The sequence below is a fragment of the Macrobrachium nipponense genome, chromosome 4 (assembly GCF_015104395.2).
Source record: "Macrobrachium nipponense isolate FS-2020 chromosome 4, ASM1510439v2, whole genome shotgun sequence".
NCBI lineage: Eukaryota > Metazoa > Arthropoda > Malacostraca > Decapoda > Palaemonidae > Macrobrachium > Macrobrachium nipponense.
Window position 1 is genome coordinate 115,716,665 of NC_061100.1, and position 22,202 is coordinate 115,738,866.

The 22,202-nt window shown below is 37.6% G+C and overlaps 1 protein-coding gene across 2 annotated transcripts in view; it reads right to left on the minus strand.

Annotated features, from left to right (window-relative positions):
* LOC135211078 (hatching enzyme 1.2-like) overlaps window positions 1–22,202 on the minus strand; it is a 141,788-nt gene that overhangs the window by 20,859 nt on the left and 98,727 nt on the right. Inside the window, exon 1 of one of the 2 annotated variants that reach the window (XM_064244139.1) lies at window positions 19,910–20,171. The exons of the other annotated variant lie outside the window; for it this stretch is intronic. The gene's annotated coding sequence lies outside the window, so the exon portion shown is untranslated. Of the gene's footprint in view, window positions 1–19,909; window positions 20,172–22,202 lie in introns of those variants that run through there. 2 annotated transcript variants of the gene reach the window in all.

Consider the following 22,202-nt stretch of genomic DNA (forward strand, 5'->3'; position numbering starts at 1 on the left):
TTATTATTTATTAAAAGTAATGGCTAACTTCAGCAGCGTTTTACACTTGTAGAGATTCTTCTCTATTTTGCGAATAGCGGCTTTTTCAGTGCTACTTAAACAGGCTAGTAGAGCGCCTATAGAGGTCATGGTAAAATACAGGGTCAAAATAGGTGTATATATTTGAATTTTACAGATAACTCTGATACCATAGTCATCAAAGTCATTAACGATTTTCTCTCTTCTCTCTCTCTCTCTCTCTCTCTTTCTTAAAGCGAGCTTTCGTCTGGAGCTGCCAGACATCCTCGGGCTGGGAAGCTGAGGGTGGACTGATCTTGGTGCGGTGTCCGTCCTCCTTATATCTGTGGTTGACAGCAGGGGGTCTGCCCCATGCTTGTCTCCTATTGGCTGGTGGCGGTGAGTCTTGTTTTCATTGGCTGCCTGAGCCAGGTCTCAAGCCATTTCTTTCTTCGGCCGATGGTTGCGTTGCAGCATATCCTGCAGCCGCCTGGACCTCCTAAGCGGCGCTGTAACATTGATGGGCGTTGCGCTACGCTGTGGGACGTCACGGCTACTTTGATTTCCATCGGCTGCAGGAGTACCTCGTTCGGCGTTGTCATCCATAGAGTTGTCATGATCGGTGGTGTCATTGTTGGTGGCAGGTCTTCTCATACTCGTAGGGAGGAGAAATTCTTCCTGCGTCGTATTCAGAGTAGGTTTTATTTGCTGGATGAGTAGCGCCTCCAGCAGGCGCAACGACGGGCATCAGGGGCCTTCCCGATGATCTTCGTGTTCTTTATGATGACATCTCGGGAGATGGCCTCGTGATGTCATCATAAAGAACACGAAGATCATCGGGAAGGCCCCTGATGCCCGTCGGTTGCGCCTGCTGGAGGCGCTACTCATCCAGCAAATAAAACCTACTCTGAAATACGACGCAGGAAGAATTTCTCCTCCCTACGAGTATGAGAGAAGACCTGCCACCAACAATGACACCACCGATCATGACAACTCTATGGATGACAACGCCCCCGCAACGAGGTACTCCTGCAGCCGATGGAAATCAAAGTAGCCGTGACGTCCCACAGCGTAGCGCAACGCCCATCAATGTTACAGCGCCGCTTAGGAGGTCCAGGCGGCTGCAGGATATGCTGCAACGCAACCATCGGCCCGAAGAAAGTGGCTTGAGACCTGGCTCAGGCAGCCAATGAAAACAAGACTCACCGCCACCAGCCAATAGGAGACAAGCATGGGGCAGACCCCCTGCTGTCAACCACAGATATAAGGAGGACGGACACCGCACCAAGATCAGTCCACCCTCAGCTTCCCAGCCCGAGGATGTCTGGCAGCTCCAGACGAAAGCTCGCTTTAAGAAAGAGAGAGAGAGAGAGAGAGAGAGAGAATCGTTAATGACTTTGATGACTATGGTATCTTAGTTTATCTGTAAAATTCAAATATATACACCTATTTTGACCCTGTATTTTACCATGACCTCTATAGGCGCTCTACTAGCCTGTTTAAGTAGCACTGAAAAAGCCGCTATTCGCAAAATAGAGAAGAATCTCTACAAGTGTAACGCTGCTGAATAGCCATTACTTTTAATAATAAAGTATGCTTGAGAGAGGGTCTGCTTCCTAAGTATTATTTTATTGTTAATTATTATTATTATTATTCTTAGTTATTATTATTATTATTTTATTTAACGACGCTGCTCTGTACATGCGACTAAGAACTATCAGATTTTATTCTGGGATACCGTAGAACACTGGTTTAGGCGTTAATGAAAAAAATCATTAAAATTCAGAGACAAAAAAAAAAAAGTAAGGAGACACTCAGTCGTAGACGCTATCAATCTTAGCAACAACCAGGTTGTGTCGATTGTTTTATGAACTCCAACGATCCCCGAACACTGCCAGACGATCCAGAAAAACGCTAACACCCAGTTTCCCGGTTTGTCAACTTGGCAGTGGTTTTCTTATCCACTTGCCTTCGGAAGGTGGAACTGGAACTCTCTTCTCGCAGAGAGATAGGCCGATACGTAGGCAACAAAGAATGGTGAGTTCCCTTCAGCTTACGTAATCGGCTACATAATTCATTAGCCTCTACTCTCCAGGATAACACACTTCATCTTTTGCCACAGGCACTTCATAAGACCGGACGTTAATGGAGTCTGTAGAGGGAGGTATGCTGCTCAAATATGGAGGGCCCGGTGTCGTATATATTGACATAATCGTCAAAACAGCAGCCGCTGCAGAAACCGGCCGTTCAGATTCGACGGCTAAGCAGCTACACAAGTTCTTTAGGTAACCCTCTCCAGTTGTAGGAAGGCTTATCGACCCTGTCTGGTAGCATTAAACTTTATACTCTCTCTCTCTCTCTCTCTCTCTCTCTCTCTCTCTCTCTCTCTCTCTCTCTCTCTCTCTCTCTTAAATGAATCATCGCTAATTTACATTCCACATTCTTTGATCACATAATCAGTGAAGGTTTCAAGGGAGAATGCAAGCACTGGTTTGAATAGCCGTCATTACATGAATTTTGGAGAGATACATCTCAAGATACATGGACTCGCCTATACCTTTTTCAGCCGTAGCTCCCTGTCCTGTCAACATCCTACCTAGACTCTCATTTCGAGTTTGAAGTTATGGTGATGTTTATGTGTTCGTACTGTAGTCAATTTGAGCTTTATGCTCGGGTTTATATCTTCGTACTGTGACCAGTTCAAGACCTGTGTCGAACTTTATACTCACGGTAGAAATTTTACGACCCTAAAGGCCCAGTAATGAGCCTTTCTCTGTTATTAGTGTTCATAATATTCTCATGTTGTAAGATGTAATATGCATTAAAAGCCCTTAACCTGCTGAGCGAACTTCCACAGAACTGAAGGACCGTGTGTGAAAAATATAAATTCCAGATCAGAACGTCTATGTAGGACAATCCCACTTGAGTCAAGGCAGCCTCAGTTTCTAGCACTGAAACTACCAGACATAACGAAAGATTCCACTAATTGTACTATGTAAACGTTCCATCAACAGACAATGATAAACTGCCTATACAGTACAAGGCTTTTCGTAATGCCAACTGTAAGATGAGATTCAAGTCAGTCACCAGAAAGTATTGTGAGAGAGACACAAATCCCCACAAAAGGACTTAAGAAAGTCCATCAAGAAAGGCAAAAGAAGCTCACTTGCGCTGTCTCATCAGGATGGCGAAAAATAGAAAACACTCATTTGAAAGTCAAAGTTAAGCGATAAGAGAACACGGTAAAGATTAACGCATTGCCCTAATAATTCATCAAGGATCATTTCCTCTTTAATTATTCTGCTTAACATATTGACGAAAACACGAGAAAAAATCTCTATAGCAAGTGAACTACAATGAGATTCAGGGCCTCTGTAACACGGTTTTTTGGACTTTGCTCCTTGTCAAAGCATCGGATGTAGCTGAAAGTTGACATATGTATATTTTACAACCACACACAAATTTTGTCAGCATTATCAATAACCTAAACCCGATAGTTTTAATTTTTATAGAGTAAAAATGATCTAGCCGACGCCATGGCCAATGATTACGAGCCAAGAGTCGAAAAACATTCATTACGTAAGCAAGGTAAACAAACACCTTTTGACTAAATGTTGCCCCGCCCATCCACCAGACAGAAATTCCATCGGCTCCGAAACCCAAAGACTTTATGAATGGCGGAGCGATACAAAGATATGGTTGGGGTATCAGTGCTAGCGTAGTAATACTACTGTAGCAGCAGTGCCGCAACAGTATAGCAGTAATATACATGAATTAATCGTTTAGGTCAACTGCTGGGATCCTTAAGGATCATTTAGCAATTCCTACAACTACTCGAGAAATTAGTTTTTATAGCCAGAAGTTAAATTTTCTAATCCAACAATGCCCATGGTAGCCTTCAGTGTTATCCTGAATTATAACGAGGCGAAAGTGGGTGGAGCCTCATGAAGTCACCATTCTGACGATAATTATTGGTGAAGGTTCAAAGCCAATATACGGTACCGGCTATTTTTTTTCAGTAAATAGATAGATAGCCAATAAATAAAAATTGCTTGACATTGGATATAGCAGTTATCAAATCAAGCTTGTCCACTATGTTTTTGATAATTACCAACTATTCCCTACATCTTGTCAATCTGATTGTGACCTATAAAGTAGACTGTAATTTCTTTGGAACTTATTTTGGAAGTTAGACTAATAATCGAAGTTTTTTGTATTTTTTAACATATTTTGTTAGTTTGTTCATTATGACAATTATCAGAGGAGAGGTTCCAGAGTTCATAAAGGTGTACTGCTTTGCTTGTATTTAAATTTGTATGTCATTGTTGCCAGAGGTTTAGCCTTCGTTACGTATAGCCAATCATCCATCGAGAAATAGGGAAAAAATGCTGTCATAAGTTACGTAACGAGTGCGTTCGAAACCTTTTCTCTGAGTAAGTTGGCCCGTCTTCAAAAAAGGTCACTTTTACATTATAAGTACCAAATTTATTCAACCTACGTAGTGCAGAATACACTCAAAATTTATGTGTTGATATAATATGTATTCTGAATAAGTGTTATATTTATGAAATGCATAGATAAAAAGTTATTGCGAAAAAAACGTTTTACAGAGGCCCTGAATCTCATAGTAGTACTACATACCATCTGTAAATAGAACCTGCAACCAGTGCCATGCAATAACATGGTAGAGACGTCATGGTTGAATGCACCCAACTTTTGAAAACATTACTAAGGTCACCTCCCAGCTGTCATCAAAGATGACCCAGCTATCGAAAACTGGGACACAAATATTAGCTTCAAATACGAAAAACGCGTAAGTCTATAGTTGATATTGATAGTCCATAGCATGTTGTTGCGAGCAAGATAATGCTCATCATTCCGTGAGAATATCTCGTATGAGATGAATCTCGAAATTGAAGTGAAAAATAACAAAATGAAAGGCGCATTCGGTGGAGTTCATCCTGGGTTATAAGTCCAAGACAACACCTGACCCAGTGCCATATCTCTGAGACGAATAAGGAATACATTTTAATCTCCATGGTGACATATATAAAAGAGGAGTTAAAATGCTCTTGTTAGGTGCTCAGCCGCAAGATTTACCAGTTTAGGTATTGGATGAATGCCACGAATACCGGTTAGAGGACAGGAAAAAAATCGACTCTTTTTTTTTAAATAGCAAAAGGAGAAGTTACCACCGAGAGCTCATCCATTCAGGAACATTTTCTTTTCAAATCGGGTTACGGGAGACGTGGCCCCGATAACCTGATTTTTAAGGGGCAGTCTTTGAAACCAGTTCCGTTATGCACGATTTTCTAGTTTCTTTTCCGCAATCAATTAAATTCTTCCAAGGTATTTTTTTTTATTTACAGCTTTGAATGTTATTTAATTTTAGCTGTGGCATTCGTTTTTTAATATCTTTTTCTCGACGCTATGATACTATCAGATGAAAGCACCGGTGCTGGAAAAACCCACTACTGGTTCACCTCCTCATAAAAGGTCTGGAAGTTACCCTCTTACGTCATGATACACCTTGTTCTGAGAGAGAGAGAGAGAGAGAGAGAGAGAGAGAGAGAGAGAGAGAGAGAGAACTGTAAGCATGAGCGAAGTATCTAGGTTGGGAAATTTTGATATAGAGAGAACGACAGAGATAAAAAGATTCTATTCTTATAAGGTATTTTTCCTTTTGCCAAATGCTTTCGACGAGGTAGTTGAGAAAACACCAGCAATGAAAATCTACAACAGCGGTAACAATTACAACAGCTATGATAATAATAATAATTAACAAATGAAAAAAAATAAATGTTAGATGGATTCTAAATCAGAATTATCCGTGTAAAAAATTCTAAATATTCCGTGAACAAGTAGTGACTATATATATATATATATATATATATATATATATATATATATATATATATATATATATATATATATATCACATCACTGAAGTCCTGATTTCTCCTTTGTGCGCTGGTTTGAATCCACGAGAGGATGAAATTATTATCAAATAACAATACATATATATATATATATATATATATATATATATATATATATATATATATATATATTAGTGACTGGTAAAAATTTTCTGATACAACAGAATTCCATCTAATAAAAGGAGCCCATAGAAACACCAAAATATAGAGAGAAAAATACTATATTTCAGAGACTGCTGTCTCTCTCTTCAGGTAGATGAATGAGAAAAGTTTACAGAAAGGGTGGTATTTATACCAAGAGGTCCATCCACAGGTAAGCCAATCTAGGTCACCCCTGCTGATAATCTTCCTTTAATCTTCTGAAGCGCTGGTTGAATGAAAATCTTGTCGATCACATCTGATTCCCAAGCTCCTTTTGAGATGTTCATTACCTGCCTCTCTTTTATTAAGGCCGATTCCATCATTTGACTCTTGTACCGGCAGTTGCTGCTATAAATTATACGTGACAAATTCCAGTTTATTCTATGATTATGTTCATTTATATGGTTGAAAATACCTGAGTTCTGTTGTCCATACCTTACTGACCGTTTGTGTTGTATTAATCTCTGGGGAAGTGATTTTCCTGTAAATCCGATGTAAGATTGGTCACAGTCCTGGCATGGGATTTCATAAACCCCTGTGTCCATGGGGGATGTCTTTTGTTGGACATTAATCAGGGATTTGGCTAAGGTGTTTGGGTAAGTAAATGCAAAAGGGTTAGATTTTCCGAGGGTCTGAGTCACCATCTTAATCCTGTCCAGGTGTGGAATTTTCATTTTATTGTTGGGTGTATCTCTGGTCTTGTTTTGAGGAGGTCGGTAGAAAATTACGTTTGCTTTGTGAATTGCTTTCTCAATTATATGGTCAGAATACTTTAAAGACGAAAGTTGCTTATGAATTAGTTCAAATTCTTTTTCCAGGAAATCTGGAAAAAGAATTTGAACTAATTCATAAGCAACTTTCGTAAGGCTCTTAAGAACAGGTTGCTGGCTACACCTATCTTGATAGCAATGTCGTGATAGCTAAAGTAGTGAATGTATGAAAGTGAGAACGTTGGTTTTCTGTTTATGGTAAATTTGTATTCTGTCGTGTCTCTGATTATTAAAACATCAAGAAAAGGAATTTTGTTGTCTGTTTCCCATTCAACTTTAAATTTGATACTGGGCACTTATGCGTTTGATTTTGAAAGGAATTCATTAAAATTGCCCCACCTATTATCCCAAAATGTTAGAATATCATCTACATATCTCATCCACGGCATGTTTTTGGGTTTTATTGAATTTATTACAGTAGTTTCAAAATATTCCATGTACCGAACGGCTAAAACATGACTTAAAGGACTACCCATACTACACCCGAATTTTTGCTTATAGAATGATTCCCCGAATGAAAATACGTTATTAGATGCATATAATTCAACTAACTTTATTATTTTGTCAAGCGCCAATGGGAAATGATCTGAATAGGGGGATAATTTTTCCCTCAAAAATTGAAGAATGTCCTGTACTGGTACTTTTGTGAATAGAGATTCTACGTCAAGGCTTAAAAGTTTTATGTTGTGAAGTGGTATATGTGCTTTTCTGAATTTTTGACAAAAATCTTCTGAATGTTTAATGTGACTGGGAGGAAACGTGCCTAAAAAAGGGGAAAGGAAGCCAGCTAACCATTTAGAAATTTTGTAATTGAAAGCTCAGGCACATGAAACGATGGGTCTGAATGGATGATTGTCTTTGTGAGTTTTGGGAAGGCCATAAAAGTAGGGTAGTTCAGGATTAATTACTTTAAATTTCTCTATTAGTTCAATACTCTTTTTTGTCTTGGCCATTTAATCTTACTTTCCGAAAAAATTTTGTGGGGACGTTTTGGAGGGTATTTTTCGTCAGTTTGTCGTAAGTGTTTGTGTCGCTAAGGAGTTGGTTGATTTTGTCGAGGTAGAAGTCTTTGTCCAATGTAAGTAGATGCGACAAAGACGGCAAAATCGTAATAATGGACAAAGACTTCTACTTCGACAAAATCAACCAACTCCTAAAATAACTTGGATATAAACTTAGAGACCCATCACAGATGACTGTCGCCATCTGGCAACGCCCCCCCCCCCCCCCCCCCCCCCCCCCCCCCCCCCCCATCTTTAGCCAACAGAAAAAAAAAGCATCTCGGAAAAAAACGGATAATTTTCATCTTACCATCAAAGATAGTGTAGCTTTCCGCTACAAAACAATGAATAACAGATTAAATCAACTGTGCATAGATTTCATTACTCCTTATGGTTCCAAAAACGCAGTCATTCAGAAAGTAGATTATTTAGAAACAATGAAGCGATAGTTCGGGCGAACACTGCATAACACCTGAAATAATTGAATGCAATCGTCTGTACTCTTCTCAAGCAAAATGTTGTCCCAGTTACCACTGCAATAAGATGAGCACCTAAAATAAAGTGAAGATGAAGTGGCATTCACCTTACTAAGTGTCTGTCATACAAAAAATTACTTGGTAAAGTACTTAGACCCCCAAGTACCCTGATTATTTCTAGTGACTTCGGCGGTAAGAAGTACCTCATTGGATGAGTGGTTTGCATACCCGTCCATCAGTCTGGTAGCCCGAGTTTGCTCCCCGCTGCTGTCGATGCGGAACCAGAGGAATTTATTTCTGGTGATTAGAAATTAAGGTCTCGATAGAATGTGGGTTGGATCCTACAATACGCTGCAGGTCCCGTTGCTAAAAAAATGTAATCCTTCGGGCCAGCCCTAGGAGAGCTATTAATCAGCTCAGTGGTTTGGTTAAACTAAGATATACTTAATTTTATTTCAGTGGTAAGAAAACGCTTTCTGGAATTCTCTTAACTATGATTATTTGCATCCCATTAACACTGAGCCCACTGTTATAGTAAACACACTGGGTTTACCAGGAGTTCCTTTCATAATTAAGGCCAATGTCTGCAAGTTTTTTTTTTTTCTTTTACCTTTGGCATTGTAGACCTTTCAGCGCGATGTTTTATTCTTGACTGATCAGAATATTAAGTGGTTATTGAAGGTAACCAATTGGCTGCAGAGATAATTGACAGGTCACTGTACTTGCACACAATTTACCAGTGACAGTTGGCCTCTTCATTTGATTTAAAAACGTATAAACCTAATTTACAAGTATCTTCAAATTGATAAATAAACGATATGAGAAATATCATTAAGGTTCCTCTTCTCCGTAAATTTATATTGCCTTTGAATGGTTTTGAATGTAAAAGTTGTATATGAAGTTCAAATCTTGATATAGATGATATTTCAAGATATAGTTGTAATATTCTGAGTTAAATTCATGGAGAATATATGAATATTACTCATGTCATACATAATCGTTATGTGACCTTACCATACCTTACCTTACAGACCTTACATCTTGTTCGGGTTGCCCCAGGTCCCTCAGTGTGAGGCACCTCTAATGTCTACCACAGAATTGCTAACACATCTTCCGGTATATTTTGCATCTTCCAATCTTGGATGGTCTGGGATGCAGCTTAGATATTTGTCGAGCTTATTCCTAAATACATCTACGCTCACACCTGATATATTCCTCAGATGAGCTGGCAACACATTGAATAGACGCTGCATTGTCGATGCTGGTGCGTAGTGGATTAATGTCTTGTGTGCTTTCCTTAGTTTTCCTGGTATAGTTTTGGGCACTATTAATCTACCTCTGCTTCATTGGCATTAAACAAAACTGGAGCCAATTATTAACGCCTTAAGATCGTAGGAGTTTAGAAGAGAATGAATGAGCTGATAATCCAAACGCAGAAAGGTCACACTGCCCAAAGTATCCTCTCGTTCGAGCTATGTTCTGGCAGTTAATCTCAGTGTGTCGCACTTTCTCCTGGCGATCGTCCCGCCTCTTATTAATGCTACCTGTCAGCTCTGATGGAAGGCAACACCTGCCATTGAAGGGTGAGATGAAAACGCAAAAAAGAAGAAAAAAAATCTGGTCTCTAGGATAAGAAAAACAAAGGACGAACCGAAGAAAACTATAAACGTCCAGTTAAAAATAGGTCTGACCGTCGAAGAAGTCGATCCGCTACGAGTTGGGAAACAGGTTAACCACCAGACAAGGTGAGAAAGAGAGAGAGAGAGAGAGGAGAGAGAGAGAGAGAGAGAGAGAGAGAGAGAGAGATTCAAACAGATTTTCAGCTTCTCTGAAGCCAACGTATTTTTCTTATGACTCACTTGCCATACTCTCTGATTAAGGAAAAAAATCTATTCGACAATAAAAGGGAGACCAAGTATGATTGGTAAAAGGGAGTAAGTCAATTCATTTCAGGAAGAACTAGAAATAGAAGAAATGTTGCTAACTGTATTGTAGCTGATTAATGTACCTGAAGAAAATAAGACTGATTCTTCATAACATGTGATTAACAAAACTCTTCGGTAGCAAAACTGACATGAAAAATTAACCTGAGACAAAATGGACGACACATCACTGTGATAAATTGATCGTTAAAAAAAATACTTTAGAAACTTAACTGAATAAAAAAAAATTCGCGAAATAAAAAATAAACTTCATTAACTAAAATGAAGACAAGAGAAAACTTAACTATAATAAGAAAAAAAACTTGCTTAAAAGTCCCTATTTAAGTGGACGTTGGCTTTCAAAAACGTTGTAGAAAAATGGGACGTCGGGCAAAGTACAAGACATGAATGAAATCTTGCTTCCGTAAAACATTAAGAGAGAACACGATAACCTAATCATTGTGATGAAAACTTATTTGTTAGAAGAATCTCTGCTGAAATAACTGGAAAAAAACTGAAGATAAATCGCTCATAAAAAAATAGATTGAAAGACGTAGTACACGAGTAGGTATATCAAATAATTGGCTAATGTACTGACGATGAGAAAGAAAAACTTGCCAAGGTGAAGGTTTATACGCAAGAAAATGATCGCTCTCATCGTAAAATGCTGGAGATGGGAGAAAATGGCCCGCGATTCTAGGAAAGTCTTAAGCTACTAAAAGGTCAGTGGGAATAATATGTTCTCATTAAAAATATTTAAAGAGCTGGTGAGACAAAATGTAATTCGTAAAAGATATCAACATATAAACATAACGGTTGCACTACTGCGATAGAAATCAAGCCAACGAACAAATTAGGTAGTTAGTTTAAATAATTTGTGTCAGTGGAAGAATTTACTTATGAGGACTAGATAACTGACAAAAGTTAAAAAAAAAAAAACAAAAAAACAATGATATACAGACGCATGAAGCATATATTAAATAGATAAGCGAAGGAGCAACTTTACAAATTAATCAGTGACATAAAATTGACCAAAAATAAATTAGTCCAACAAACTAAGTGAGAAATAAATATTACGTCTAGAAGTTATAAAATAAGTAATCGAACAAAAAGTCAGCAAAGCATAGAATCCAAATAAAATGAAGATTCCCAGATATAGGATTATTCTCCCGAACGCAAATTCCTGAGATGTATACAAGTATTGCACCAGCCCCGATTTTTCACCATGCCTCTAGGTATGGTTAGGTTAGGTTGGCTAAGCTACCTTGTGGAAATTGAAGTAACTTTGGTGTGGGAAACATATTGAGGTTATTTTCAAGTAGATTCTATGGTTAGTTTTTAAGATATGGTGTCCCACTTTTTTCAGGAAAGGTTGGGTACTGTTTACTGTTTGGGAATATGCCTCCTGAACGACGTCGAGTGGCGTTGGACTCCACAATCAAACTACGATATACGACATACCTTCAATCACTTTTAAAAAAATACAGCTGTTCTCCATGCATTTTTTTTTCTGAAATGGAGATATTTGTTCCTATATTCTTACATAAAAAACGTACGTATAAACGCAAGATAAAATTTTGTGTAGATTAACAATCCTTCAGGTTAATTATAAAAATAGAACATAATGACTGCAAACTAGCATTTAAAAAAATGATTGATTAACTAATCAATCATGCGTAAATACGTACAATAAAAATGCGCAGTCCCATAACGATGTACTTTTTTAGAAGCACAAGTACAAGCATGCTAATTAATTATATATATAAACAAAAAGAGCCTGTATTTCGTCGTGATCATCGAGATTACGTGCACACTGCTAATAATGTATTAGGTAAGCCTGTTGTCTTCCTAGCTTTTAAACTGAGAGCGACACACACACACACACATACACACACAAACACACTCGGTGTAAGGTCAAAGTCATTACTCTCTCCAAATATGGAAGTACAGAAGTGACCGGTAAACGACTTGGAAAAGCAATTATGTCGCCCCACAGCCAACAGAGAGAGAGAGAGAGAGAGAGAGAGACAAGAGAAAAAAGTTAGGCATAGGTAATAATAGCACCTTAATTATTTCTCCCTCGAGACTCCTCTCGTCGCTACTATGCGCATTAACGACTTCGAGGCAAGTGAAAATCATTATAATAATTTTTTTTTTTAAATATGGTCAGTTTTAATCTTATGTAGAGTCGTTCAAATTCTACACGGATACATAATACCCGTATCCAAGAAAATACCAAAATCACCAGATAGCTACCAAGATTCCGTTGAAGTTACTAGCCTTGGTTTCTATATCCATCAAAGAGATATAAGCAAAATATGTAACAATATTTTTGGTAAAATATTTTTGATAAATATCCTAATTAAGACAATTATGAATATTAGAATTATACTCGACAATCTAGCTGAGTCAGAAAAACGAATTATCAGAATTGAAAAGATTCTGTATAAGATTAATTCGTTGAAAACTGCCATTATTTTCAACAAAATATGTCAAAGATCTGCTGCCTGCAAATAATAATAATAATAATAATAATAATAATAATAATAATAATAATAATAATAATAATAATAATAATAATAATAATAATAATAAGTACTACAGAAGATAGATGCTGGGTACCAACTCAAGAAAAGAAGCAACAAAATCAACCATCTGATGTTCATGGACGACATCAAGCTGTATGGTAAGAGCATCAAGGAAATAGATACCCTAATCCAGACTGTAAGGATTGTATCTGGGGACATCAGGATGGAGTTTGGTATAAAAAAATGCGCCTTAGTCAACATACAAAAAAGCCAAGTAACGAGAACTGAAGGGGTAAAGCTACCAGATGGGAGCAACATCAAACACATAGATGAGACTGGATACAAATACGTGGAAATAATGGAAGGAGGGGATATAAAACACCAAGAGATGAAGGACACGATCATGAAAAGAATATATGCAGAGACTCAAGGCGATACTCAAGTCAAAACTCAACGCCGGAAATATGATAAAAGCCATAAACACATGGGCAGTGCCAGTAATCAGATACAGCGCAGGAATAGTGGAATGGACGAAGGCAGAACTCCGCAGCATAGATCACAAAACCAGGAAACATGACAATACACAAAGCACTACACCCAAGAGCAAATACGGACATACTATACATAACACGAAAGGAAGGAGGGAGAGGACTACTAAGTATAGAGGACTGCGTCAACATCGAGAACAGAGCACTGGGGCAATATCTGAAAACCAGTGAAGACGAGTGGCTAAATAGTGCATGGGAAGAAGGACTAATGAAAGTAGACAAAGACCCAGAAATATACAGAGACCGGAGAATGACAAACAGAACAGAGGACTGGCACAACAAACCAATGCACGGACAATACATGAGACAGACTAAAGAACTAACCAGCGATGACGCATGGTAATGGCTACAGAGGGGAGAGCTAAAGAAGAAAACTGAAGGAATGATAACAGCGGCACAAGATCAGGCCCTAAGAACCAGATGTGTTCAAAGAACGATAGACGGAAATAACATCTCTCCCATATGTAGGAAGTGCAATACGAAAAATGAAACCATAACCACATAGCAAGCGAATGCCCGGCACTTGCACAGAACCAGTACAAAAAGAGGTATGATTCAGTGGCAAAAGCCCTCCACTGGAGCCTGTGCAAGAAACATCAGCTACCTTGCAGTAATAAGTGGTACGAGCACCAACCTGAGGGAGTGATAGAAAACGATCAGGCAAAGATCCTCTGGGACTATGGTATCAGAACAGATAAGGTGATACGTGCAAATAGACCAGACGTGACGTTGATTGACAAAGTCAAGAAGAAAGTATCACTCATTGATGTCGCAATACCATGGGACACCAGAGTTGAAGAGAAAGAGAGGGAAAAAATGGGTAAGTATCAAAATCTGAAAATAGAAATAAGAAGGATATGACATATGCCAGTGGAAATTGTACCCATAATCATAGGAGCACTAGGCACGATCCCAAGATCCCTGAAAAGGAATCTAGAAAAACTGGACGCTGAAGTAGCTCCACCACTCATGCAGAAGAGTGTGATCCTAGAAACGGCGCACATGGTAAGAAAAGTGATGGACTACTAAGACAGCAGGATGCAACCCGGAACCCCACACTATAAATACCACCCAGTTGAATTGGAGGACTGTGATAGAGCAAAAAAATAAATAAATAAATAAATAATAATAATAATAATAATAATAATAATAATAATAATAATAATAATAATAAAAATTAGACGGAAATAACATCTCTCCCATATGTAGGAAGTGCAATACGAAAAATGAAACCATAAACCACATAGCAAGCGAATGCCCGGCACTTGCACAGAACCAGTACAAAAAGAGGTATGATTCAGTGGCAAAAGCCCTCCACTGGAGCCTGTGCAAGAAACATCAGCTACCTTGCAGTAATAAGTGGTACGAGCACCAACCTGAGGGAGTGATAGAAAACGATCAGCCAAAGATCCTCTGGGAGTATGGTATCAGAACGGATAGGGTGATACGTGCAAATAGACCAGACGTGACGTTGATTGACAAAGTCAAGAAGAAAGTATCACTCATTGATGTCGCAATACCATGGGACACCAGAGTTGAAGAGAAAGAGAGGGAAAAAATGGATAAGTATCAAGATCTGAAAATAGAAATAAGAAGGATATGGAATATGCCAGTGGAAATCGTACCCATAATCATAGAGCACTAGGCACGATCCCAAGATCCCTGAAAAGGAATCTAGAAAAACTAGACGCTGATGTAGCTCCAGGACTCATGCAGAAGAGTGTGATCCTAGAAACGGCGCACATGGTAAGAAAAGTGATGGACTCCTAAGGAGGCAGGATGCAACCCGGAACCCCACACTATAAATACCACCCAGTTGAATTGGAGGACTGTGATAGAGCTAAAAAAAAATTAAATAATAATAATAATAATAATAATAATAATAATAATAATAATAATAATAATAATAATAATAATAATAATAATAATAATATTTGGGTAAAAGACCCTCTTCTAGGCAAATACTGTTAAAGAGAATGGCAGAATTAAGGGAGTTGATTTAAGAAAAAAAAAAAAATATATAAAGTTAACTCGTTTAATTCTGACATTCTCTCTAATTATAATAATGATAACAATAATAATAAAAGAAAGTGAAGGAAAAAGGGAATAGATAAGAATCTGAAGCACATCATTTGCGCCGCTTCTGCGTGACCGCACCGAATGATTATAACGATAATGGCGGTGAAGAAAAAAAATTCTCTCTTCCTTGTTGACTTGGGAACTTGCGTGCTACGCTCACTCTCCCGATTCGTTATCGGGTTGGAGACCCTGAAATCGCAGATACCCGTTTTTCGGTCCCGGATTTTACGTCAGCGTACACATTCAGCGTCTAAACATTACGTTTGAAATCGATTGATATATTTCTTGTCTTATTTTCTGTATGGACATGCCGGCTTCTAGACATATATATATATATATATATATATATATATATATATATATATATATATATATATATATATATGATATATATATATATATATATATATACATATACGTATATATGTATATTTATATATATATGTGTGTGTGTGGTGTGTTTGTGTATATACATATATACATACATATATATATATATATATATATATATATATATAATATATATACGTATATATATATGTATATATCATACATATATGCATATACATATATGTATGATATATGCATATATATACATATATACAGTCATGTATATATATATATATATATATATATATATATATATATATGTGTGTGTGTGTGTGTGTGTGTGTGTGAGTGTGTGTGTATGTTTGTTTACTTTGTATGTACCTATAGAGGTTAGATTATTCGATATCTGTTTATGGTTAATTCATGTAATATATTCATCCAGATTAAAACGCGACCAATCACCACTCGGTTGAATATAATGAACAAGTCGCATCTTCAGGGCTAAAAAATATATAATTGCGAACATTAATATTCGAATTAATTTATGGTAAAATGTAATAGAAACACCTCTCAATACCGTAAAAACAGTTAAAATTAAACAGTACATCGATTATTAATGTTCGCAATTAAATATTATTTAGCCTTCAAAATGCGATTTGGAATTCGTCGCGAAACGTCGGCATTGAAATCAACTGTCAAAGGCTAAGGAAGCCTTTACCTAGTAGCTAGTTCCTTCATGATGTATTCTTTGAGCTCCAGCTTCGGCCCATATATATATATATATATATATATTATATATATATATATATATATATATATATATATATATATAAGTCATATCATATTTCCGTGATTCATATACATACATCGAGCTACAATGTCCTTTAATATCTAATTCGCTCTACCTCGGAATTAATATATTTTCATATATGCTTAAACCGAAGGGGAATTTTTTCTCGATATTAGACTTGCCTGGACCAGGGCGCGAACCCATGGATCCTTAAAGGACATTGTAGCTCGATATATGTATATGAATCACGGAAATGTGATGTGACTTATAGATTGGCTACGTGCTGTCAAAAGCACTACAAACACTACCGGAGTCGAGGTGGGTTGATGTTGTCTCCAAACCAACTAATTACCTGCGCGCGAAAGGTATATGAGGGTGAGAGGTGACATGAACTTTTAGCCTCTCGCGGTGGTGTAGAAGGTAAAAGCTTCACTGACGTTCCTGGATTTGTAAGGATCCATGGGTTCGCGCCCTGGTCCAGGCAAGTCTATTATCGAGAAAAAATTCCCCTTCGGTTAAGCATATATGAAAATATATTAATTCCGAGGTAGAGCGAATTAGATATTAAAGGACATTGTAGCTCGATGTATATATATATAATATATAATATATAAGTATATGTATGATATTATTCAATAATTTATATTTCTATAATATCTTATAATTTGTAATACATTATAAATAAAATATATATATTATGCATACCAATACATACATACAACTATAACATCTATTACCCAACAGGAACAATGTGTGTGTGGATGCGTATGTGTTTGTATGTATGTTTTTGTGTGTCTTCGTGGTGTGTGCCCGTTTTCTTGGAGAGAGAGAGAGAGAGAGAGAGAGAGAGAGAGAGAGAGAGAGAGAGAGAGAGAGAGAGAGAGAGAGAGAGAGCATCATATTAATTTTTCTCCTTTGTCCTTCGAGAGCATCTGTTAATCTCCGTATATACCCACAGACTTTTACTCTTTCTGTTTACTATTCGTTTTCATTAAGTTACAGGTTAAACTTAGACCAGAACATTGAAATGCCGAGGGCACTGGGCACACACCTTAAAAACCAACTAGACATTACGTAACAGCGAACACTGTGGAGCATCTTGTGTGTGAAGCGTTGGGATTCAACCCGCGGTCAATGCTGGCACAACAAATCAAGGTAAGCAACTCCCATACAACTAGGACTCATAAACTTTGCAACATTACCACAGAGTTTACAAATAAGGACTGCCTGTACAGCCGAAGAGCATCCTTACGTTTCGTTCACAGATGACCCCCTCACCTTGTCACTCTTGACCCGTTGGTCACCTTTTTAAGGAATAATTTCAGGGAGCCACCAGCCCGCAGCGCTAAAAGAAATTGACTTCCGAAAGGGAAGGTAACGAACACATGCTGGGATCTCCCTTTTCGTTCCCTGATCCGGGATCAGATCAAAGGCTCTAACGAGGTTGCGTATTTAGCAAATATTTTAAATAAGTAGACAGTCGTTAGATAGCTGCTGGTGGGACTTTTTTGTTGATAATGAAAGGCTACTCGAGCCTTAGTGCGTATTCAGTACTACTATGTACATGCCGCTTCAAGTGAGGTTTTGGGAGTGTCCGAGTCTCTAGGTTGAAGCTTCATGGGTTTTGAAATTCCTCCAAGGTGCATTCATCACATTCACTACTGCCACTATTATTATTATTATTATTTTTTTTTATTTTTTTTTTTTTTTTTTTTGCTCTATCACAGTCCTCCAATTCGACTGGGTGGTATTTATAGTGTGGGGTTCCGGGTTGCATCCTGCTCCTTAGGAGTCCATCAATTTCCTTACTATGTGTGCCGTTTCGCTAGGAAATCACTCTTCTTATGACATGAGTCCTGGAGCTACATCAGCGTCATGTTTTTCTAGATTCCTTTTCAGGGATCTTGGGATCGTGCCTAGTGCTCCTATGATTATGGGTACGATTTCCACTGGCATATCCCATATCCTTCTTATTTCTATTTTCAGATCTTGATACTTATCCATTTTTTCCCTCTCTTTCTCTTCAACTCTGGTGTCCCATGGTATTGCGACATCAATGAGTGATACTTTCTTCTTGACTTTGTCAATCAACGTCACGTCTGGTCTGTTTGCACGTATCACCCTATCCGTTCTGATACCATAGTCCCAGAGGATCTTTGCCTGATCGTTTTCTATCACTCCCTCAGGTTGGTGCTCGTACCACTTATTATTATTATTATTATTATTTTATTATTATTATTATTATTATTATTATTATTATTATTATTATTATTATTATTATTATTATTGAATATTATAGCTGTTTCAAGGGTATTTGATTTATACAGGATCTTCTCTATTCTTCTTATTGTCTTTTTCTCAACAGCATGTAGCTGGTGTACCAGGTTCCATAAGGAAATGTAAACATTTCAGTTGTCTTACGTTTACTTCCTCTGGCGCGGCGCACAGGCAATCATCTATGAGAGTATACAACAAAGTTCATTTTGTTGTATATTTTCACAGATGACTGCCTGTGCGCCGTCGACATGTCAGAGGAAATAAACCTTTACATGTCCTTAGCAAACCTGATACACCAGCTACATGCTGTTGAGAAAAAGACAATAAGAAGAATTGAGAAGATTCTATATAAATTAAATGCCGCTGAAACAGCCATAATATTCAATGCTACTGCCCTCAGAGAAGGCCTCCTTCCTAATTATCATTATCATTATTATTATTATTATTATTATTATTATTATTATTATTATTATTAATAAACTTGGTAAAGAGAATTGAATAGTGAACAAAGATGGAAACCAATCAAGAATGTTCAAATACACAAAAGCAGACAAATACCCGTCAAAAAATCATAAATTAACAATGATCAATTCAATCAAGGTTCGGAATGCCACTTAACGTGTTCCTAACATGTTTTGATCAGACACGTTCTAAACACGCCTTTACCAAATTTGTCTCACCTGTCTTAGGGATGATGCATCCTGTGAGGAAGGTGATGAATTAGATTCAGATAATAGGTTATAACATTTTTTCAAGAAATTCTTTTGAATTGATAATTGAATTTGCAAAACAGGTAGCATACCTTTGATATCATGGTATAATAAATAAATTTACGGACAGGTAACACTTTCATGCTAAACAGTCAGCAATATTGAAATTTTTCAAAGTAGCTGAATATTCAGTTTTCTTGTGAACATACATTTAATGCTAATAAAAAATGCTTCTGTATAACAGTAACTGAATATTAAATTTCCATGTGAAATATCACGAACTTTTATGACTGAAAGTCAAGAAAGTAGTTTCTCTGGAATCCTGGAAATTGCCAATGATGTCAACAAAAAGTCAGAAAAAGTTGAAGAAAGAAAGTATTCACTCGGAAATATTCACTCACAGTTATCCTGCGACTCGCACTGAAGACACGAAAAGTCGACTTTCAAATCCAAAAATCACTTTCTTGTTTTTCTTGAATATAAAAGTTGTAAAAAACTCAGCATATTAGGAGCAATAGCTTTTGGGAAAAGTATTTTTTTAGAAGAACATAATATATTGTTCGGTATCGCGAAAGCTTCTGTTTTGAAGCACGTTCACTGAGTCAAGCTTTTCTCTTCAGTCCACACAAGCGGTGCTACCACGTTCGCACCGAGCGGTTGTTCTGACGACTGGCGCGGGTAACAGTCATGAGCCGAGTTATAAGGTCGAGTGAGAAGAGAAGGGGACTGGTAATAGGCGTAGGAGGAGGGAGAGGAAGAGCAGGACTAGGAATAGCTGGGGAGGAGCCGAGCGAGGCGGAAATGGCACTAACTGGATAATATGAAATAATACATCCAGGGACTTGGAGGACGAAAGACAAGAATGGCAGTGACCATCCCTGTAAAGAACGACGCTTCTATGATATGGAAGTAAAATGGTGTTCGGGAAAAATGAAAAGAAAGCCTAAAGACGCATCTCTATTCTAACACACAGGCCCTTCATAGATTTCCAACGTATAGGATCATCGTTTGGTAGACGACCTCAGACCGTAGCCATCAAATTTTATGAAATAGTTTATAAAATAACAAGCAAAAACTTTTCACAGTTTTCAAGAAAACCCCATTGATTTTGCCATAATCGATTTTCTCAGAACAGTTACCCTAAAGAACGCCCTTTCATCGTATATTGTTAGAACCCATAATTCATATACATATTTGTATATCATCTTCCTTGCCTCCACAGAAACTAATATTCTTACCTATATTTTGTATAGTATCTTCGTTGACTCGGATAATAATCTTAGCTATATAGAACAAAATGTATTCACTAATTGTTGGTTTAAGCAATGAACAATCCTTCATAAATGGATATGTTCAAAATGAAGAATATAGATTGAAGTTTGTGGACAAATGTCGAACACAAAGGGGCATAATGGAATATCGTGAAGAGCACTTCAATAGGCAATAATAACAATGATAATAACAGTAATAATTAATAATAATAATAACTGACGATGCAGTAAACGAAGATTCTACTCGTGGGTAATTCTGTGATCTGTTATCGTATTACCCTGATGGTCCGGGCACATAAGGTACTGGCGTAACGGGTCCGCCCAGCATAAATTATGAACGAATTCGGGTGTCCCAGCGACAGTCAACAATATCTGATGCCTTATAGGGTAGTACCATCAGTAACCCAGAATTTAGGAAACCATAAGCTACAGGTATTAAGAAGTTTGATGCGTAAGAGAACTGGACAAATTTTAAGCATACGACATAAACTGACGGATAAATCAGTAATCTGTAGAGAAATATCTGTAAAATGTTAATCGGAAACTTTGAAGCGGTAGGCATGCAAAACTATTGGTTTTAAAGAAGCGTGAAAAATAGTCGTGAAATATCCAAGACTGCTTGAATGGCGACAAACTGTTCAGTAGCTTTACGTCACTTTATGCGTCATCTTTATCTAGCACAGCCTTAACCAGGATTGACAGCGTACTTAACTAACCTACTTCCTAATGTGTCCTATCGGGGTCGGTCCTCTCACAACCCATTTTAATTCTCCTCCGTCCTTCTCTCTTGAGACCCGCTGACCCTCCTCTGGCTTTGTTTTGCTACTGACAAAATTCTTGTCCCCCTCCTCGGCTTCAGTCTTATGTTCGTAACCAACTACGCTCGATGTTGTTTAGAGATGTTACTACGCATATAGATAGCACCTTCAGTTGCTACTAAGTGAAACTTAATGCATTTCCATGCTGGCAGAGCAGAACACTTATCTGTTTAATATTCTTAGTTTGCGCTTAGAGGACTCGCAACAAACCGTTACATCCGATAATATCCATAATGGTTATCAGTAATTCAAATAAGAAATAAATAGCAGCATATTTTGAAAGGATAACATTATGGTCCTAGAAAGGTAGGATAGCTTTATGCAATGGTACCTGAAGTACCTTACCTGCACTCTTCTTTTGCAAAGTCTGAAGGAATTTCTACCAGTCAGTCTTTGCCATAAACTCGTACCAGGAAAATTCCGTCTCATCTTAACTCTCGAATCAAGTATTTCAGCTCTTTGGAGGAAAAAAAATTAACCTACTTTCTAGTTTATTTTGTAATGAATATATTGAAATCAGCACAGTCACAGTAAAGTGGAGTGAAGTACTGGTTAAAATGCTCTCAACTGTCTAGTACAGAAACGTGGATTTTACCTGGATATGT